At 36.9% G+C, this 23,303-nt stretch overlaps 1 protein-coding gene across 8 annotated transcripts in view; it reads left to right on the top strand.

Moving 5' to 3' along the window:
* EPB41L5 (erythrocyte membrane protein band 4.1 like 5) overlaps positions 1-23,303 on the top strand; it is a 139,098-nt gene that overhangs the window by 77,673 nt on the left and 38,122 nt on the right. The window lies entirely within an intron of this gene.

Raw genomic sequence — 23,303 nt, 5'->3', positions numbered from 1 at the left:
TAATTTTATTTAACATAATTAATTTTAACATCTTGAATTAGGTTGGTTATGTTTCATCTGTACTTTTAAAGACAGAGAACCTTACAGAAACACAGCAAAGCTAGTGATCTTTACACTTTCACACATGAACATAAACAAGCTCTTATGATAATTATTTCTTTTGATGGTAAAACCACTTCAAAGGCTTATACCTGTCTGAGTATAGTCTAACCCTTTTGACCTTGATAGGGTAATCATATATATACTCTTAAATGGATTTGCAGAGAAAAACAAACTTTATTTGTCTTGTGGTGTATATGTCTGTTTGAAAAAATAACTAGTACACAAACATTTGTGGGTTTTTTGTTGTTTTTTTTTTAAGATTTTATTTATTTGAGAGAGAGAGAAGAGCACAAGCGGGGGAGACAGGCCGAGGGAGAGGGAGCAGCAGACTCCCTGCTGAGCAGGGAGCCTGATGCTATGCGATGCCAGCTCGATCCCAGGACCCCAGGATCATAACTTGAGCCGAAGGCAGACACTTAACCAATTGAGCCACCCAGGCGCCCCTTACACAAACATTCTAAGATTTTAATATCATCAATATAATTCAAATCTTTTTTTAGGGGGACTTCTAAAATTTATTTGAAGTACTGACCCAGGAAATATTGTTTGTAACCCTTGGGTGAATCTTTGTCTAAGATGTAAAAGACGTGTCAGAATATAAAAATGAAGTGTCTTCTGAGTGAAGGGCAGGCAGACAGCTTGTTTCATGAGATAAAACAATGAACTGGACCTTAATTATGGTAGTTTCTTTTATTTACTAGATTTTTGCATATTTACTTGGTTGATATGCTAATATTATTCTGATTAATAGTCTTGCTTTATCACTTATGTATCCTGATGTCATGCATTTCATCTTTCCATTTTGCCAAAACAGGAAAATAGATGAAGGGGGTGGTGGAAAGGAGTGGAGGATTACGGTGTCTTGGGTTTCAGGAGGAATATAAGACTGTTGTGATGACTGGCCTCATAGGAATGAGAAGACTAATCCTCAGCTTTGATCCCTTTATTATGTATTCACAGAAGTAAACTGAAAAAGTGGGGAGATGGTTGTCCATATTAGTGCAGCATGTACTGATGGTGGGAGCAGTAATCATTTGAACCATGGTACTTTTAACTGTTTTGGTTGGAGCATATGCTTCATTTCTAAACCATAGTTCATTGCTTGAAAGGCCATTATTTTGTGTGTTAGGCTTTGAATATTGGGTCTGAAAATAGTAATATTAAGTTGCATTAATTTATTTTATATCCTTGGTATATAGGGCTTATCATATGGATTTGCAAAAATAAAATCCAATAACACTTAATCTCTTTACCACCACATACTTCCTTCTGGTATTTTAACATAAATTATACCACATCATCAGAATTCCAGAATTGTCAGTGGTTCCATGTGAGATGCTTCTACATAAGGGATAGAATTTGAAGATAACTTCTGGGGTGGGGAAACCTCTGTGTGTGTGTCTTTCTGTGTGTCTCTCTCTGTATGCTTTTGTCTCAGTATAAAATGTGATTTGTCAGATCCTTTCTGTTTATTATGAATCTTACAGTATTTTTTCTCACCTCCCCACCCCCCCTTTTTTTTCAGTTTTATACCTTTATTTGTAACAATCAGCAATTAGTTCTCATCCACATTAACTGTAGATTTTTGAAAACAGTGACAGGTACAGAGGTGACCAATGTGTAGAGCTTGTTTGGTGAATCTTCATCCTTGTTACATTTTTTGGACAATTGCACACAGATACGGTATGGAACATTCCTTATTCCTTTGGCCCTGACAGCTTTGTTGAGCCTGGTGTCAATGTACACATCTGGAGTTCCCATCTCCTTCATGGCAAATTTTCGGATCTGTTTGAGTGCCTGAGGGCCACACTTCTTGAAACCCACTCCATGGATCTACTTGTGAATGTTGGTGTATTCTCTGGTCACTGCCTTGTTGATGGCAGAACGGCCTTTCTTCTCATCACTCTTCTTTGTGGGAGCCATTTTGCCAGGCCCTTGTTGGAAAGCTCAGCTCCCTTTTTTGAAGAACATAGAAATTTCTCATCTTTGTTCATATAAATTAGCTTTTTACTTTAGTCATGTGAAATCATTGTGAGAACTTTATTTCACCCGCTTGACATTAACTTTGGTGATAGAAATACTAGGGCAATGAAGCATGTCACTTTCACTGGAATATGTGTTATATAACTTCATTTCTTCAATTCTTGCTACTGTGTACATTTTAGCTGCTTTAAGCATGTGGGGTTGGTGGGGAATATATTAGCCTTCTTGGAGAATTAATAAAGAGAAGAGAAAATTTCAAAAGAAATTGGTGAAAGAAAAAAAATTTTCTGTGGCTTTTTTAATGATATATTTTTATTTTTATACTGAAGCAGAAAAACAAGTGCTCCTGTTTTTCCTGAAGGAATTGTTCTCACAGTTTTTTATTATTAGATAATTACCTAAGCTTTTGTGTTCCTAACAACAAGCTGTGGCCTTAATTCTAGGTGATGGTGCTCGAGTGAACTTTTACATTTTGTTCCTGAGAGCTGGCCAACATTTTGTGTATATTGGCACAGAGAGTAGATATCTGACTTGGAGAACAACATTCTCCAGGAGTGTGACTGAAGACTTCCTTAGTGGTGTAATAAACCTATACCTCCTCCTCTTAAAAACAGGTTTAACAGCTGCAGATCTAATTTTTTATGCTTAAAGGAATTCTCATTTGTTTTGTTTTTAAGTAATTTTAATAAAGAAGAAATGAGCTATACCCAGTGTGTGGTTAGGATTTGTGAGAAGTTGGAGATTCTTTAATAAGGGTCTGGTCTATTGACTAATAACTGATTATTGTTAATATTAATATTAGGGGTGGGTGGAGAAAAAAAAGAATGAAAGGTAAGAGATGATAATAGGAAGACAATTGATTGCCTGATTTGTCTTGTGAAATTGGTTAGAGCAGTATCCAGAGAAATTATAGAAAACATCCCAGGATGTAAAATACCACTAGAATATGTACAATTACATAGAAGAATTTTCTATAACAAAGCTGTGTTTGTAGCCCAGCTATTAGCTTCAGGGATTATTTAATTATAAACTGTAGGAGTTCAGAGATAAGAACTACATTCAACAACTTAAATTAATTCTTTCTGGGAATGCCACCATCAAAACCTTTGGAAGTCTTTAGAAAGACTTGGGGAGATTTGGGAACTTTAGAATATCCTAGTTATCACTTTAAGTGGAGCTTACCAGGTATGTTAGAGCAATAGCAGTTAAAAGTATTTGTGTGGTATGCAAAGGCATTGGAGATCAGTGCTGAGGAGTTTCTATTTGGTAAGGAGGCCTGGGGCAATCACTGCAAGTTTTTAAGTTAAAGATTGGGGAGGCTTGTACTGATAGCTGCTTTTTAAATTCATCTCATTACTTGTTGAATATCTACCAGAGCACCTCCTTATTCCTCACTTCTTACACACAGTCATTTATAATTATTCCTTTGTACATACCCTCACATTTCTTGACCCTTCTCCTGTTGTACACCTCTAGTTAAATCCTGGATTCAATCCTGGTTAAATCCAGCTATGTCTACGGTACATGTAGATGGACAATGTAAAATGCAACATTGTTGAATGGTCTCACTTTAAATTTTGGCCCCTGAGCTCATGTAGATCTTTAGTGCTGCCTGAAATCCTATCACATTTCCTTAAACACTCTGATGTGATGCTGGCAGGAATTTCTCTTCTTTCAAACTTCCACCACTTCCACACTTCTCACTCCTCACTGTCCATTAATGACCTTCCTTCCTACTTTATTGAGCAAAGAAGCAACCAAAAGAGATCTTCAGTATATACCCATCATCTTCTCAATTAATCATCATCTTCTCAATTAAGTTATCTCCATTTGGTCATACGTACTCTGCTTTTCCTGCTGTTCACTAGCTTAACTATCCATTCTTTTATTTAAAGCCTACCTCTTGGGACGCCTGGGTGTCTCAGTCACTTACGCATGTGCCTTCCGCTCGGGTCATGATCCTGGGATCAAGTCCCACGTCAGGCATCTGCTCAGTGGGGAGTCTGCTTGTCCCTCCCCCCGCTCACTCGCGCTCTCTCAAATAAATAAAATCTTAAAAAAATATAAAAAAATGAAGCCTACCTCTTCACTTGTCTACTAGATCTTGACTCCTAGCTACTCAATAACATCATTTCAGCAATTCTCCCTTCTTGTGCTATAGCATCATTTTCCCCTCTCTACTGGAATATTCTCATCAGCACAGAAACAGTCTGTGATACCTAACATCATTAAAAGAGAAACCCTCTCTTGAATCTGCCTCCCTTTTTGGCTATTCCATTTCCTTGTTCCACTTACACCAAACTCCTTGCCATGAAAGAATTGTCTATACTGTCTCCTCTTTCTTCTCATTCTATTTTGAACCCATTCTAATCAGACTTTGCCAACTAAGCTGCTATGTATGATTGTGCAGGTTGTGTATGCACAAGAGTGCCACATTCAAGAGGACAATGATCACATATTTGTGACTGGTTTTCCAGCAGGTGGCACTAAATTTCTTGTTCTCATGAAAGCATAATACATGACAGTTTTGTAAGAGATGGAAGTGTCTTCAGGAGGGGCATTGCTTAAATCTGTGTAAAGGTTGTGCATGGTCTAGTAGTGTTATGCTACCACTCCACTAAAATAGCTTTTGTTCACAAATGACCACATTTCTAATCCCACATCAATCTTCAGTCAAGTTAGCATTGAAAACAGTTGCTTATTTCCTTCTTCATGAAATGTTTCCTTCACTTAGCATAGGGACACCACTCTCTCGTCTTCTATCTCACTAGCCATCATTTTTAGACCATTTTTTAGTTTCTCCTTATCTCCCTAGCCCACTAAAGATCGTCTTAGGACCTTTTCTGTAATAACTCATTTCCTTGGTAATCTCAAGTAGTGGTATGGTTTTAGATGCCATTTATACACTGGTAATTTTTCATTTTATATCCTCAGCCTGGACTGCTTCATTTTCAGAGTTAATATCCAACTACCTATATGACATCACTACTTAGATATCTAATATAGGCATCTTAATTTTTAAAAACTTTTTATTTTGAAATAATTTTAGGCTTATAAGAAGTTCAAAGATCATGCAGAGAGCTCTCACACCCTCCCTCTAGCTTTCCCTAATGTTAACATCCAACGTAGCCATGGTACAATGGGACTGTTATCAAAAGAAAGAAATTAACATTGGTGCAGTGCCACCAGCTAAGCTATGGACTTTATTCAGATTTCACCAGTCTTTCCACAAATGTTCCAGGATCTCATCTAGTCCCTTTCCGTCTGTGATCTTCAGGCTTTGATGACTTTTTGAAGAGTATTGGTCTAGATACCTTGTAGAATGGTCTTCCAGTTTGAGTATATGTGATGTTTTTCCATGATTAGATTGAGGCCATGGGTTTTGGGGGGAAAATAACACAGAGGTGATACTGGAACATCTCAAATTTAGTATGTTCAAAGTTGAACTCCATATTCGGTTTTTCTCATCTCTGCTGTTTTTCCTAGCTCAGTAATTTGTTTTTCCTGTTGGCAGGCCAGTGTGTCTCAGACTCCACTTCCAGAACTACTGAATCAGAGACTCTGGAGATGAGGCCTGACAATCTGTTTTAATGCTCTCTTACAGATTCTGATGCATAGTAAAGTTTGAGAAGCACTGGCTTAGATCATAGCCTCTAATAATTATCTTGATTCCTCTTTGTCTCTACTCATCAGTCAGTAAGTTCTTTCCATTCTTCAAAATATATCCAGAATCGGGGTGCCTGGGTGGCTCAGTTGGTTAAGTGTCTGACTTCAGCTCAGGTCATGATCCCAGGGTCCTGGGATCGAGCCCCACTTCAGATTCCCTGCTTAGCGGAGAGTCTGCTTCTCCCTCTTGTCCCTCTACCCCTCCCCCCTCTCATGTGCGTGCTCTCTCTCTCAAAAAATAAAATCTTTTTTATATATATATATACATATATATATATATATATCCAGAATCCACTACTTGTCACCATCTCTCCTGCTCCCACCCTGTTTCTTTCTTTTTTAAGTTTTTATTTTAATTCCAGTTAGTCAGCTGTGCAGTGTTATATTAATTTCAGGTGTGTAACATAGTGATTCATGCTTCCAAACATCACCCAGTGCTCATCATGATAAGTATACTATTTAATTCCTATCACCTATTTCACCCACCTTCCCTCTGGTGTCCATCAGTTTGTTCTCTATAATTAAGAGTCTGTTTCTTGGTTTGTCTCTCTTTTTTCCCCGTTTGCTTGTTTGTTTTGTTTCTTAAATTCGACATATGAGTGCAAGGGTATGGTATTTGCCTTTCTCTAACTTATTTTGCTTAGCATTATTCTCTGTAGCTACATCTATGTTGTTGCAAATGGCAAGATTTCATTCTTTTATGGCTGAATAATATTCCTGTGTGTGTGTGTGTGTATGTGTGTGTGTATAGATCTATATATCATATCTTCTTTATCCATTCTTCAATTGTTGGACATTTGGGCTGCTTCCATATCTTAGCTATTATAAATAATACTGCTATAAACATAAATGTGCATGTATCTCTTTGAATTACTGTTTGTGTATTCTTTGGGTAAATACTCAGTAGTATGATTGCTGGATTGTAGGGTAGTTCTATTTTTAACTTTTTGAGGAACCTCCATACTGTTTTCCACAGTGGCTGTACCAGTTTGTATTCCCGCCAACAGTGCACAAGGGTTCTTTTTTCTCCACATCCTCACCAATACCTGTTGTGATTTTAGCCGTTCTGACAGGTGTAAAATGGTATGTCATTGTAGTCTTGATTTGAATTTCCCTGATGGTAAGTGATGATGAACATCTTTTCATGTGTTTATTGGCCATCTGGATGTCTACTTTGGAGAAATGTCTGTTCGTGTCTTTTGACCATTTTTTAATTGGATTATTCATTTTTTTGGGTGTTGAGTTATTATAAGTTCTTTATATATTTTGGATGTTAACCCTTTATTAGATATGTCATTTGCAAATATCTTCTCCCATAGCATAGGTTGCCTTTTAGTTTTGTTGATTATTTCCTTTGCTATGTGGAAGCTTTTTATTTTGTAGTGCCAGTAGTTTATTTTTGCTTTTGTATCCCTTGCCTCAGGAGACATATCTAGAAAAAAGTTGCTACAGCCAGTGTCAAAGAGGTGCTGCTTTTGTTCTTTTCTAGGGTTTTTTTATGATTTCAGGTCTCACACTTAGGTCTTTAATCCATTTTGAATTTATTTTTGTGTATGGAGTAAGAAAGTAGTCCAGATTCTTTCTTTTGCATATTGCTGTCCAGTTTTCCCAAAACCATTTGTTGAAAGGACTGTCCTTTTCCCATTGCATGTTCCTTCCCTGCTTTGTTGAAGATTAAGTGTCCATATAGTTGTGGGTTTATTTCTGAGTTTTTTATTCTGTTCCATTAACTATGTGTCCATTTTTGTGTCAGTACCATACTATTTTGATTACTAAAGCTTTGTAATACAACTTGAAGTCTTACCCTGTGTCAGTTTATTATCATCCCTTATTTCATATCTGGTCTTCCAGCCATTGCCCTTGGTCCTCTACTGTCTCATATTCCCCTTGGCAGCCATGGTGATTGTAACTTAGATCATGTCATTCCTCTGCTTAGGTGTTACAGAGGTCCTCATCTCACACAGACTAAAACCCCAAATCCTCATATTGACAAAAACATGATTTTTCCTATACTTTATCATCTATCAGCCTTGACCTTGTTTGCTGCCTCCAAAGACTTGCTCAAATATACCAGGTGTGTTCCCTCTCAGCATCTTTGTATTTTTACCTCCACATGAATATTCTTCCCTTGAATCTCTTCAGGTTCATTCTCACACCTTAAGTTTCTTATCAGAGAAACCTTTCTCACCTCTCTAAAATAATCATGCCCCCCCCCCTTGTCATTCCCTATCCCCTTTACCCTGCTTCATTTTTTCTCACATCACTTCATCTTACATTATATGTTTACTTGTTTGTTATCTCTGTATTTGTCAATAGAATGTAAGCTTCATCAAAGGAGAACATTTATTTTTACTCCCCTATCCCCAGAGCATTGCCTGGCTTGGCACTCAAATATTAGTTGATCAAATGAATGAACAAATGCCAAGCACATCTTGGCATATTTGGTGATGCAGAAGTGGTCAAAATGCTGTCCCTGGCTTCAAGAAATTTACATTCAGATTGTGGAGATAGACAGTTTTATAAATAACTGATGTAAGTGCGAAGTCATTAGGCAGGCAAGGTCATGGAAGAGTAAAAGGTTGAAGTTAAGAAGGCTTCCTGACATTTGCATCAAATTTTGAGGAATACTTAAGAGCATTGGATGAATTAATCATTACGGGCTAAGAGAGCTACAGCAGAAGAAGATTTTAACAGTAGCGGAGTCAAAGGAAATCATTCCTGGAAAATGAATTTGGGTAAAGAGTACAGAATTCATGGGGAGGCATAGTAATAATGATAGCTGATATTTGAGTACTTCTGTGCCTGGCATTCATTGTTCTGGAGGTATAGCAGTAAATATTACTCCAGCAAAACATTTATTCCTTATAGGACTCTGTAAGGTATTTAGGCTAATGAAGAAATTGAGGCACAGTAAGGATATAACTTCTCCAAAGTTACATTGCCAGTACGTGGTAAGGCTGGGCCTCAAAGTCAGCTTGGTCCTAGAACCTAGAATGATACCCACTGTACCAACTCCATACATTGTAAAGCTTGGTGGGGCCTAGATTGTGGAGAGTAAAAAGGAATGTAATAGTAACTTACTTACTTACTTTCTTTCTTTTTTAAGATTTTATTTGACACAGAGAGAGAGTGCAAGCGGGGAGAGGGGCAGAGGGAGAAGCAGGCTCCCCACTAAGCAGGGAGCCCAATGCAGGGCTCGATCCCAGGACCCTGAGATCATGACCTGAGCTGAAGGCAGATGCTTAACCAACTGAGCCACTCAGGCGCCCCTAATAGTAACTCTCTAAAGAGGTGCAAAGAATGAATGTCAGTTGGTGGAAGGCTAGATGATTGAAGTATGCTGCATCCATACTATGTAATTGATAAAGAATGAGGAATATTCCCCATGTACTTGGTTATTGAGTATGTCAGTAATACATTGTTGAGTTACAAACTCAAGTGGAGTACCTGGGGTACGTTTTCATTTTTATAAAATTCATCAAACCATGTATATATTTCTTAAGTGCATAGGAAGTGAACCTGGAAAGATAAATTGAATTTTCAGAGAGTGGGGATAGGGAGACACTGTTTTTGTTGTTTAATTTTTGTTTTTTTTTAGCTAGCATCTACTATAAATATGTAAAAACAAATTAAAATGCCCCAACATGTAGTGGGAAACAAGATGGACTGCTTCAGGTAAGTGTCCATGAAAAAGAAGATGGATAGAAGAGGTAATGTCCTTATATATTCCTTCATACATACTTGACAAATGGATGCTAGGACATTGCCAAAAGCCACGGATTGAAAATGTTATGTCTAACTATATTTTTTAAAAACTTTTTGTGTATACAACCCATCGGTTTTTAGTATATTCACAAAGGTGTACAATCATTACCAGTATAATTCCAGAGAAATTATCCCCAAAGAAACCCCTTACGCAAAGAAACCCCTTACCCCCCAAAGAAACCCCTTACCCATTAGAATTTACTGCCTGTTCTCCCCTCCCCACCAAGTCCTGGCAAACACTAATCTTTCTGTCTCTATAAATTTGCTCATTCTGGAAATGTCCCATAAATAGAATCATATAATATGTGATGTTTTTCCTCTGCCTTGTTTCACTTAGCATAGTGTTTTTCAGATTTATCCATGTTGGAGTGCCTGGCTAGTTCAGTCAGTAGAGCATGTGACTTTTTTTTTTTTTTAAAGATTTTATTTTTATTTGAGAGAGAAAGAGAGCATGAGTCAGGGCAAGGGACAGAAGGACAAGCAGACTCCCCACTGAGCGTGGAGCCTGACATGGGGCTCATTCCCAGGACTCTGAGATCATGACCTGAGCTGAAATCAAGAGTCAGACGCTTAGCTGACTGAGCCACCCAGGTCCCCTGATGTAGGGTTGTGAGTTCAAGCACTGCATTGGGTGTAGAACTTACTTAAATTAAAAAAAAAAATTATGTTGTAGCATTTATAAGTATTTGATTGCTTTTAATGGTTTAATATATTCCCTTGTATGATACATAATCTTTTATTTGTTCATCAGTTGATGGGACTTGGGTTTCTACTTTTTGGCTATTGTCAGTACTGTTCGCAGCACTCAGGTACAGGGGTTTTTTGTTTTTTATGAACACGCGTTTTTAGTTCTTTTGGATATATTGATAGGAGTGTAATTGCTGGGTCTGTGGTAACTGTGTTTAACATCTTGAGGAATGTTAAAATTGTTTTCCAGAGTGGCTGCACCATTTTATATTTTCACCAGCAACTTTGTTACTTTTTTCATTATAGTCATCCTGATTGTTTTGAGGGTGGTAGGTAGCTCATTGTGGCTTTGAGTTGCATTTTCAGGGGGCTAATGATGTTAGGTATTTTTTAATATGCATATTGGCAATTTGCATATCTTTTTTGGAGAAATGTCTGTTCACATCCTTTGCCCATTTTCAAAATTGGGTATAAGTAATCTTTTATTTCTTTATCAGTAGCATCTGAAATTCTGTCTTTTTATTTGCGCTCCTTTTTCTCTGGAGGCGTGTCTTTATTTAGTCTTTTCATAGAACATTTTACTTTACTTTTGTGGCACATTATGTGTTTGTCCCTACCTATGTGAAGCAGATTGTACAGAATGAAAAGAAGGCACAGTGACAGCTCTTAACACCAGGATGATTAGTTATTTCTCTGTTTTAGTGAGATAAAGTAAAAAGATTAAGTTAACAGTATTTATGTTTTGTAGTTCACATCTTTATGAGTTGGGGTGCTCAGGGTTGAATTATTTGCTTTTAGAAATTATACTTTTTTAATTATTCTCTCTTTTGACTTTTGCTTACTTGTTGTAATCCCATATCTGTTTGCAAGTTTCAATGGGGCAGTTAAATAAATCTTTCTGGATGAAGGCACAATAAGAATGTTCCATTTAAATGACCTACATATTTCCCTAGGGAAGAAAAGAGTGGGTGTAGTAAGTTTATTTAAGCAGTTATTGAGAGCATTGTGTGCCGGGTTCATTGGTGTTTTATTTTCTCTTGCTGTGTAACAAATACTAGAAAATACAGAGATAAATCCTGAAGTGGCTTTGGCAAACCTGTCAGTCAGGAGAGGTATTTTATCTGATGTTACCTATGAAAATTTCAGTAACAGCAGCACACAAGAATGTGGCATAAATGGCCTTCATTACATCACAGCTTGTTCTAAAATGCAAGGGTGTGATAGTGAGCAAGGAAATGATTGTTCACCCTTCAAGTCTTTATAACTTGAATGTATCAGCCACAGCTTTATTGAAGATGAGTTTTAATGAATCCTATTTTTTTCTTTTTTTTTTTGGTTTTGTTTTGAGATAGAAAGTGGTTGGAAGAGAAACACTTGCTGGTATCTTCCACAGTAGATGTTCTTTTAATACCTCTCCTTTTGTACTCATTCTGTTCTCACCCTCTCATGTGTGCTCTCTCCCCCATTCCTCCCCCTTCCTCTTTCCCCCTCACTCCTTACCCCTCACTACCTCTTACTCCCTCTTTTCCCATCTTCCCACTTTGTTTAGTTTGAAAAGAAATATATTGAGAGTCAGAATGAATGGAATAAGTTGTTTTTATGTGTCTCCTAACCTGATGATAATGTTTTTATATTAAAAAGTTATCACCTTCCTTTTTTCTCCCCAATACTAAGCATTTAAAGTTGTTGAGATTTCCTTAGGATTTTCATCATGCTTAAAAGGTAGACTCCCTACTGGGTACATGTCAAAATTAGTAACTTAGTAATTCAGTGACTAGTTAAGTATCTACTGTGTATAGGCACTGTCTCCTACATTCTGGAAATGAAGTAGTGACCAAGACATAAGTTCCTATCCTTATGACATATATTCTAGTGAAGGAGGCTGATAATAAATAGAAGATACAGATGCCGTAATTTCAAATAGTAACAGATGCTATGAAGAAAAGAAGGTCATGTCGTAGTAAGTGACTGCAGGGTGAGGGATAGGCCTTTGAAGAAATAACCTTAGTTGAGATAGGAGTGGTATAAGGAGTCAGCCATACAGAGAAGGAGGAGTATCTCAGGCAGATAGAACAGCTAATAGAGAGGCCTTTGAGTTGATTTTTGAGGAGTCTGTGGTGGATTTTAAGTGAGAAAGGGATAAGCAATAACATTCTCTTACATGTTCCCAAGGCTGTTACCACATTCAGAGAGTCAAATACAGTATACTACTGTTACCTACTCTATGCTGTCCATATTCAAGTTTCCTGATTGTCCTAAAACTGTTTTATAGTGACTGCTTTGATCCAGTTCAGAATTATACATTAACATTTTGTTTTTTCTTGAGTGTCTTAATCTGCAGCAGTTCCTCAGCCTCTCTATCTTGCACAGCATTTGCATTCTTAAGTAGTACATGTTCATTGTTTCATAGACTGTCCCTAATTTGGATTTAATCAATTGTTTCTTCATGATTCCATTCAGTTTATGCACTTCTGTCAAGAAAAATGCGATGTATCTATACAGATGTGATATATCTGTGGTACGTCACATCAGAGGGTACTTGATGCTGCTTTGTCCATTACTGATAGTGTTGATTTTAGATTACTTGGTTTAGGGGTTGTTTATCAAATTTTTCTACTATATTGGTTATCTTTTTTGTAATTAAAAAATGATTGAATACTTTGTGTAAATATTCTGTCTCCCAGTAAACTTTCACCTAGTGGTGAAAATTAGTTACTATGATTGTTACAAAATGGTGATTTGCTATCATTCTACACTAATTAGTTGGTTTGTTGGTATTCTACAAGAAGAACTTTTTCTTATTTATACATGGATTCATGGATTCTTTCATTCATTGTGTTATGTAGTTCGTGACTATTTTTATTCCTTTGATAGTGAAACTATCCCAAATCTGACCAGTGAGAACCCCGTCAAACTACATCCTATACCAGTTCCTATGTCCCCCTCACTTTCTGAGAACTTTTTTAGTTTTTGGTATAAGAGCTTCCACACTCATCTTGTACTTCCCTTGCCTTAGCCCTGAAATCAGCCTTTTTTTTAAGAGCCTGATTCCTTTTAGTTAAAATAGTATTTAACATTCAAGATCTGGACATTAGATATGTTCATTGCTCCTGTAAATGTGATTGCTTCTAGACTTAATAGACAGAGTTAAAAAATCGGTATGTTTAAATCATAAATTCATACTGATACTCTAATCCCAATCCAATACCTAGGGTTCTTCTTTGCCTCCCCAGTTCCTTATTTCTGTCTCCCTTCTCTCCTAGTGAGAAACCTAACTACCAGTAGTATACTGATTCCTTTTTTTGAGACATCCTTAAATAGCTTCAGAATTGCTGTACCCATACCACTATCAAAAACAAATCTAAAGTTCAGTATTTCCCCACAGTTCTCTTCAGACTGAGAGTAAATAAAACACTAAGCTTAAAATTTACTTGGAGTGGTTCCTTTTTCTTCTGTGTAATTACGGTATTCATTTGGTAGTAAATACATTTTGATTTTTCTAGATGTTGCCAGATTCCTCTTCATTGGAGATGAAGTGTATTTTTTTTTCCTTACAGCTTTATTGAGGTACATTTGATGCACAGTGAAGTACATTTATGCAAAGTGTTTGATAAGTTTTGGTATGTATACACCTGTGATATCAACACAATCAAGATTAATGATGGATATGTTCAATGTAGTTTTTTTTTTAAATTCCTCTTATTATGAGTGTATTTTTGTATGTTTAAGAGCCATTTCTTTCTGTGAATGGAGTCTTATTTGTAGCATCCTCTGCCTTTTCAAGCAGGGCTGTTCACTTTTTTCATTTTTAAGAGGTTTTTAATGTATATTGGGGATATTAACTATATAATATCAGTAACTTATATAATAATGTAATGTCAGTAATGCATCTATGTAATATCAGTATCTCAGATCCACTTAGAACTACTTTGGTATAAGGTATGAATAATGAATCTAGTTTGTTTCCAAATGGTTCTCCTGTTATGTCAACACTCCTTTTTAAAAAATTCTGCTGGAACAACTGAATGTTCATATAGAAAAGAATGAAATTGGACCCCTGCCTCACACCATGTAAAAAAATTAACTTCAAATTGATCATAGACCTAAAATTAATAGCTAGAGGTATAGAAGTCTTAGAGGAGAACACAGGAGTAAATCTTTGTGGACCTAGTAGTAGTTTTTTAGATATGTCACCAAAAGCACCTGTGACAAAAAAAAAAAATTGGAATTCATCAAACATTAAAACTTGTGTGTTTCCAAGGATGCTGTCAAGAAAGTGAAAAGACAGCCCATGAAAAGGGAGAAAATATTTATAAGTTTTCTTGAGTTCTCTGGAATGACTTAATTTTTTCCCTACTCCAAAATTAGGTTTTAGCTTTCTATAGTCTTTCTAATCAATGACAACTTGTTCATCTGTTCCATTCCCTTCAAATTTCTCTCTCCTCCCCCCCCTTTTTTTTCTTGTAAGTGAATGTGATTTTGTGTCCTTATGTTGTCACTTTGGAGTGATTTTATGAGAAACTGATTTTATGAGAAATTTAATTTCCTGGTTTTTTTTTTTTTTTTCTTTTTAAACATTCTTTGTAATTTTTTGTTTGTGAGTTCAACTTGCCTTATTTTAAACAGGTTTGTTTTCTTTCCTTCTTTCCTTATCCTTTCTAGTAAGGCAGTTTTGAAATTGCCCCAGCCTGAATTTCTGAAATCCTCAGCTCTGAGGAAGGTCTTACAGTAGGATCTTTTGGAGAAATTTCCTCTAGTCCTTAAGCCAGGATGTGGTGGTCTTATTGTTGGTTGCACAGATATTTCTAATTCTTTTTTTTTTTTTAAGATTTTATTTATTTATTTGGGGGAGAGAGCGAGAATGAGAGTATGCAGGGGCAGGGGGACTGAGAAGCAGACTCCCCACTGAGCAGGGAGCCTGACCGGACACTGGGATTATGACCTGAGCCTAAGGCAGACAGTCAAGGCAGACAATCAACCGACTGAGCCACCCAGGCGCCCCTGATATTTCTAATTCTTCCCTTCATTGCAGGCAAGCACTTTCTTTTCATTTGAAACTGGACTTGTGAATTGAGCTTTTTCAGCCTCTTCCTATCTAGAAAACACGGTACCTTTGTTTTAAGTAGTGAGTCTGACTCTTGTTTACTGTCTCACTTGAGGTGTCTTGGGTTTCATTCCTCCCAGGGAGAGTTGGGTTTTTTTACCTCAGTGCCTGTTTCCACTTTCAGATTCCTGAGTTCCTCCTGGCTTAGCCCCAGTTCATTAATGGGAGTTGTTTTTGGAAGGGCCCGAATTCTCTGCTTTATCTTTCTTTTAATTACTGTATTCATCTATACAAGGTCAACTCTTCTTTTCCCTTTCTAGCCCTTCATTTGTACATATAAGAATCATCTTTTTTTTTTTTTTTTAAGATTTTATTTATTTATTTGAGAGTGAGAGCGAGAGTGAGAGCACGAGCCGAGCCAGGAGACAGAGGGTGAGGGAGAAGCAGGCTTCCCACTGAGCCGGGAGCCCAATTTGGGGCTCGATTCCAGGACCCTGGGATCATGACCTGAGCCAAAGGCAGATGCTGAACTGACTGAGCCACTCAGGCGCCCCTAGAATCATCTTATTTTTAGTAATTGAAACATACTTTAAGTTACAGAAAAGTCCAGTTCTAATCTTATATCCAATTTAATGATTTCCCCTTCCCTCATTCTCATTTTGATAGGGATGGTGGTGGTTTGTTCTTTTAATCCTCACTCTTAGGCTTACTTTCAGGGTTGAAGAAGAAAGAGGAAAGGGGACGGTTTTACTTGAATGATGCTGTTGTAATCCAGCATGGTGTCATGGCCTGTATATAAGTGCTTAACTCTAATATGTTTTTTTTTTTTTTCAAAGGCCCCCATAGAACTGATCACTTCCTCACATAGGCAGTTTACTTCATATTTCACCTTTGGCAACACTCTTCTTTCCTTTATTCCTGGCTCAGCTCTTGCTCAAGAGTACATTTGTATTGTGTCGATCATCTTACCTTGGTACAATTGTCTCATGGGTGGAGTTCCATTGAATGGGCTTTAAGCAGGACTTCTGCTTGGCCCAAGGGAGCACATGCATTTTTTTTTTCCCCTCTCAACTTTTTATTTTGGAAAACTTCAAACCCACAGAAAAATTGAAAGAATGGTAGATGAATAGCCATATGCCCTACCCCTAGACTTTCTACCTGTTAATATTTTGCCTATTTGCTAACATTTATTTTCTTGGCTGAAATTATTGAGGATCATAATGCAGACATTATATTAGTACATCCCTAAATACTTCAGCATGTATCTCCAAAAATCAGACATTCTTGTACATATTTATCACACTCAAAGTTAAACAATGACATGATACTATTATCTAATACATAGGTGATACATTTTCCCAAATGTTTCAGTAAATGCTGTTTATAGCTGTTTTTCTTCCTGATCCAAGATCCAATCAAGATTTAGTTTTTTTTTTTTTTTAAAGATTTTATTTATTTATTTTAGAAAGAGACAGGGAGAGCAGAAGGAGAGGTACAAGGAGACTCCACGATGAGCGTGGAGCCCAAAGCGTGGCTCGATCCCATGACCCTGAGATCATGACCCAAGCTGAAACGAAGAGTTGGATGCTTAACTGACTGAGCCACCCAGTTGTACCTTGTCCAACTGCTGGTCTTTTTTCTCCATGTTATTAAGGTTGGCTCCAGTCAACTCATTGAGTTTAGACTTCTGTATGCTAAAGGAGGCACTGCCCTGCATGGGAAATATATTTACATATACTCCTAAACTTACACATTCATGTATCAGATAACCCCTGTGTTCCCTGATGTAAGCCTAGTAGTTTCTGATGTTCAGCAACCCCCTACCACAAAGTAAGATGCCATTCTCCCCTTTCACAGGTTCTTTTAGAGCCTCCATTTACTTGATGGTGATTTTGCAAAGCCCTACTCTCCTGGGGAGAAGAAGAGAAAAGTTAGAGTGCATTTGTATCCTTTAAGTTTTCTTTTTTTTTTTTTTTTAATTTTTTTTTAAAAGATTTTATTTATTTATTTGACAGAGAAAATGAGATAGAGAGAGCATGAGAGTGGGGAGGGTCAGAAGGAGAAGCAGACTCCCCGCCGAGCAGGGAGCCCGATGCGGGACTCGATCCGGGGACTCCAGGATCATGACCTGAGATGAAGGCAGTCGCTTAACCAACTGAGCCACCCAGGCACCCTCCTTTAAGTTTTCTTGCAGAATGTTTTTGTGGAATTGTCTTTTATGGTCTTGATAATGTGGCATTCTCACGTTCTTTTTTAGTAAGTCCTGCTCAGATCTTTAGAATGTGAGATGTGTTAATTCTCTAGGACTGCTGTTACAACTGGGTGACAACCAGAAATTTTGTCTCACAGTTCTAGAGGCTAGAAGTCCAAGAGATCAAGGTGTAGACAAGATTGCTTGCTTCTGAGAGCTATGAGAAAGAACTTGTTCCATGCCTCTCACTAGTTTCTGGTGGTTTGCTGACAGTCTTTGGATTGCAGAAGCATCACCTGGTCTCTGCCTTCATCTTCATGTGTTCTCCTTGTGTAGGTATCTGTGTCCAAGTTTACCCCTTTTGTTAGGACGTTAGTCATATTCAATTAAGTATCTACCCTACTCTCTGGTATGATCTCACCCCTACTTAACTAATTACATCTGCAGCCATCCTGTTTCCAAATAAGATCACATCCTGAGGTGTTCGGACTTTAACGTAAGAATTTGGGGGTGGGACACACACAATGTGGGTACTTTTTAATCTCTGTTCTTCAGAAATTCTGAAACAGTTCAACATTCTTGTATATATGGGCTTCATTTAATTTCATATGAATGGTTTTTTCTTAGTTTTGTATGGTACAGACTGAATATTTGTGTCCCCCAAAGTCCACATGTTGAGAATTAATCCCCAGTGTGATGGTGTTTGGAGGTGAGGTTTTTGGGAGGTGATAAGGTCATGAAGGTGAAGCCCTCATGAATGGGATTAGAGCCCTTATAAAAAAGACTCCAGAGAGGATCCCTCACGCACTCCTCTTGTTGTATGAGGATACACTGAAAAAAAAATGGTCTCTGAACTAGAAAGCCAACCTTCACCAGACACCAAATCTGCCAGTGCTTTTTTTTGGATTTCCCAGCTTCTAGAACTGTGAGAAATAAATTTCTGTTGTTGATAAGCCACACAGTCAATGTTATTTATGTTACAGAAACCATAGACTAAGGCACATAGTGTGTAGTTAAAAAAACTTCTGTCATGTGTTCATGTTGGGACCACAGGAGATGAACTACCACCAGTTATCACCATCTTTTGTCTAAAAACATTGCTATTCACATCTTTAAATTTTCATTTATTTATTTATGAAGATTTTATTTATTTGAGAGAATGTGTGCACGTGAGTGGGGGTAGGGGCAGAGGGGGAGTGCAGAGCCTGACGTGGGGTTCGATCTCACGACCCTGAGATCATGACCTGAACTGAAACCAAGAGTCGGACGCTTAACCGACTGAGCTACCCAGGTGCACCCACATCTTTAAAAATTTATGATGAAAATTTCAAAATTACTTGAAGTATAGAGAATATATATAATGAAACTGCAATATGCTCATTAACCAGCTTCAACAAATTCTAATATTCCATATTTTTGCTTCTTCTGTTCTTCCTATCACCACCATCACTTCTTCTTTTGATGATGTTATTTTAAAAAAAAAAATCCCACAAGTGACACTGATTCACTCTTAGGGAAGATAAAAATTGGAACAATGGAAAAAGGCTTGAAAACAAGCTTATGAGATGGTTTTACACTAGTAGATTTTTATAGTGTTAGTGTTAAAGATGAAAAGTGCCTGAAACGCCTTTGCTCCAGTGGTTTCAAATTAGTTTTAGCCAAGAAATCCTTTGAATTAAATTTACCTGGAATTCTAAATAAACGTCCATAAGAAGATCATTGTGAGGAGACCAAAACACCACCACCGTTTCCATACCCATAGATAAGTCACATGTGTCTGGAATCCTTTGGGCTCTGTACTAAGGTAAAGTGATTTGTCCAAAGTTGTACAGCTGGGTGGTCGCAGAGATAGGACTGGAACACAGATCTCTTGTACAGAAATTCTTTCTGTTCTTACTACCTCTTGTAACAGTTTTCAAAAGAATTTTTGCTTACTTGGATCCCAGACACAAGATATGTAAGTGAAACATGGACTTCATTCTTTTAGGAAAAGCATGGAACCTTCTAAACAGTGGCAATTCCTTTGCTTTGCTCTAACTCAGTATTAGATCAACAAAATGGTCTAAGCTTTGAGCTTTCCCACAGCAGAGGAATTGGGTTGAGAGTCTCCGGTTCTTTAAAAAAAAAAAAACAATACATTTAGAATACATTGGGTTTCTAAATGGAATTGTTTTCTTCATTTTAGTTTCTTGTTCATTGCTAGTGAACAGATATACAGTTGATTTTTGTATATTGATCTTGTATCTTGCAACTATGCTGAACTAGGTAATATCTAGTTATCTAATTATCTAGTTATCTAATACATAGGTGATACATTTTCCCTAAATTCTGAGTTTAGCTAAGGTTTTTTTAACTTTATTGAGACATTTTTATATATTATAAAATTCATTTATTGTTAAGTGTACAATTCCAGGATTTTTAGAAATGTATGGAATTGCATAATCATCACCACAATCCAGTTTTAGAATGTTTTCATCATCCCAAAAAGTTCCCTTGTGGTGGTCTACATTTAAGTAATGCTCCTACCCTCCCACTCTCTCAGGCAACCACTGATCTATTTTCAGTTTCTATAATTGCTTTTTCTAGACATTTCATATAAATGGAATTATACAATATGCAGAGGTTTACTTCTGGCTTCTTTCATCTAACATAATGTGTTTTTTTTTTTTTTTAAGAATACTGTTTTTATTATTTTTATTTATTTTTAGGAAGAGGGAGAGAGGGAGGAAGGGCAGCAGTAGAGGAAGAGAGAGCATCTTAGGCAGGCTCCATGCCCAGTGCAGAGCCCGACATGGGGCTCGATCTCACAATCCTGAGGTCATGACCACAACCCTGAAATCAAGCTGAAATCAAGAGTCGGATGCTTAACCAACTGAGCCACTGAGGTGTGCCTAACGGTGTTTTTGAGTTTATCCATGGATCCTAGGATGTTCCTTTTAATTGCCAAGTAATAGTCCATTGTATGGATATACACAATTTGTTTATCTGTTCACAAGTTGGTGGAAATTTGAATTGTTTCCATGTCTGGGCTACTGTGAATAATGTTATGAACATTCCTGTACATGTCTTTGTGTGGACATAAGGTATCATTTCTCTTGGATAGACTGCTAGGAGGAAAATTGCTGGATTGTATGATAAATTTACATTTTAACTTTTCGAGGAATTGGCAGACTGTTTTCCAGAGTGGAAATGCATGAGGGTTCCAGTGTCTCCACATCCTAACACTTGTTATTTTGTCTTTTTGATTATAGCCAGTGTAGTGAGTGAATAGTGGTATCTCACTGTGGTTTTCATTTGCATTTTCTTGAGGGCTGTTGATGTTGAGAATCTTTTCTTTCTTTTTTTTTTTAAAGATTTTATTTATTTATTTATTTGACAGAGAGAGAGAGAGAGAGAGACAGCGAGAGAGGAAACATAAGCAGGGGGAGTGGGAGAGGGAGAAGCAGGCTTCCCGCTGAGCAGAGAGCCCGATGTGGGGCTCTATCCCAGGACCCTGGGATCATGACCTGAGCTGAAGGCAGATGCTTAACAACTGAGCCACCCAGGAGCCCTGATATTGAAAATCTTTTCATGTGCTTATCAGCTATTTCTGTATTGTCTGTGGAGAAATGTCTATTCAACCTTTTGCCCATTTTTATATGGGTTACTTGTCTTTTTATTATTGTTTTAAAAGAGTTCTTTGTATATTTTGGATTCTTGTCCTTTATCAGATTTATGATTTACAACAATTTTCTCCTAATCTTTGCCTTCTTTTTTCACTTCTATATCGTATCTTTTTTTTTAAGATTTTATTTATTTTATTAGAGAGAGAGTGCATGCGAGCAGGGGGAGGGGCAGAAGGAAGGGGGAGAGAGAGAATCTCAAGCAGACTCCCTGCTGAGCACAGAGCTCTATGTGGGGCGGGATCTCATTACCCTGAGATCATGACCTGAGCTGAAACCAAGAGTCGGATGCTCAACCAGCTGAGCCATCCAGGCACCCCCCATATAGTGTCTTTTGAAACTCAAACATCTTATTGTGATAAAGTCTAACTTACCAAGTTTTTTCTTTTATGGATTGTGCCTTTGGTGTCATATCCTAAGAACATTTTTGCCAACCCAAACTCAGAGATATTTTTTCCCCTATGTTTTCATCAAATATTTGCAGTTTTAGCTCTTTAACCATTTTGATTTAATTTTTATGTATGGTGTGAGGTAAAGGTCGAATAACTTCATTTGCATATATATTTAATTGTCTTGGCACCATTTTTTGAAAAGATTATTCTTTTTTCCATTGATTTGTGTTGGCAAAAATCAACCATGAATGAAATTCTGAGCTCTCAATTCTTTTCTGTTGATTTACATGTCTATCTTTGTGTTGGTACCACTCTCTTGGTTACTGCGACTTACAGTAAGTTTTTAAGTCAGATGGTGTTTATCCTCCAACTCTTATTTTTTTCAAAAGCTATTCTAACTTTTTTGAATTTCTGTATAAATTTTAGGATTGGTTTGTCAATTTCTACCAAAAAAAAAGCCTGCTGGAAATTAGATTGTGAATGCATTAAGTTTGTAGATCAGTTTGGAAAGAATTGCCATCTTGACAATATTAGTGTTCCAATCCATGCATATGAAATGTGTTTTCATTTATTTAGATCACCATTAATTTATTTTAGTTTTAAGTGTACAAGTTCTGCCTGTCCTTTATTAAGTTTATTCTTAAGTTTTTATTCTTTGTGATATTATAAATGGAATTGTTTTAATTTCAACTTCCTATTGTTCATTGCATAGTATATAGATATACTTGATTTTTGTATGTTGATCTTGTATCCTTCAACTTTGCTGAACTTATTTATTACTTTCTAGGATTCTAGGGAATCTAAGATTCTATCATCTGCATGTAAAAACCTCTTTCTTTTTACCTCTTCCTTTCCAGTCTGGGTACCATTGATTTACTTTTCTATTCTTTTCCTTTTTAAATTTTTTTTCCTTACTGCATAAATTAGAAGCTTTAGTACAGTATTGAGCAGAAGTGGGAACAGTGAACATCCTTGTCTTGTTTCTGTCTTATGGAAGAAAGCATTCAATCATTTGTCATTAAATATGATCTTAGCTGTTGGTATTTTGTAAATGCCCTTATCAGATTAAGGATGTTCTTATCTATTCCTCATTTGTTAAGAGTTTTTTTTTTTTTTTTTTCTTACCATGAATGGTGTTGAATTTGCCAAATGCATTTTCTGCCTCTATTGAGATGATCATGTGGTTTTCTTCTGCTAATATGATATATTACCTTAATTGATTTTGGAATGTTAAACCAACTTTGCATTCCTTGGGTAAATCCCACTTGGTCATGGTGGCCAATCCTTTTTATTTCTTACTTAATTTCTTGTTATGTCTTTGGTATGGTTCAGTATTAAGGTAGTAATGGTCTTCTAGGATGAGTCAGGGAATGTTGCCTCTTCCTCTGTTTCTGTAATAGTTTGTTGAAGATTGGCATTATTTCTTTTAAATATTTGATAGAATTTACCATTTGGGCCTGAGTTTTTCTTTGTGAGATTTTTAATTACAAATTCAGTTTCTTTTATGTGTCTATTCAGATTTTGTGTCTTCTGTAGTAAGCTTTGGTCGTTTGTACCTTTCAAGGAGTTTTTCCATATCATCTAAGTTGTTGAATTTATTGGCATAAAGTTTCTAATGTTCCCTTATACCATTTTATTTATTTATTTTCAAGTAAGTTCTACAGCCAACATGGGGCTTGAACTCACGACCCCAAGATCAAGAGCTACATGCTCCACTGACTAAGCCATCCAGGTGCCCCTCTTATACCATTTTAATATATGTAGGATCTGTAATGATGTCACCTTTCTTATTCCTGATATTGGTAAATATG

Source organism: Halichoerus grypus, chromosome 4 (genome assembly GCF_964656455.1).
Source record: "Halichoerus grypus chromosome 4, mHalGry1.hap1.1, whole genome shotgun sequence".
Lineage (NCBI taxonomy): Eukaryota > Metazoa > Chordata > Mammalia > Carnivora > Phocidae > Halichoerus > Halichoerus grypus.
This window is presented reverse-complemented; position numbering and strand designations above follow the sequence as displayed.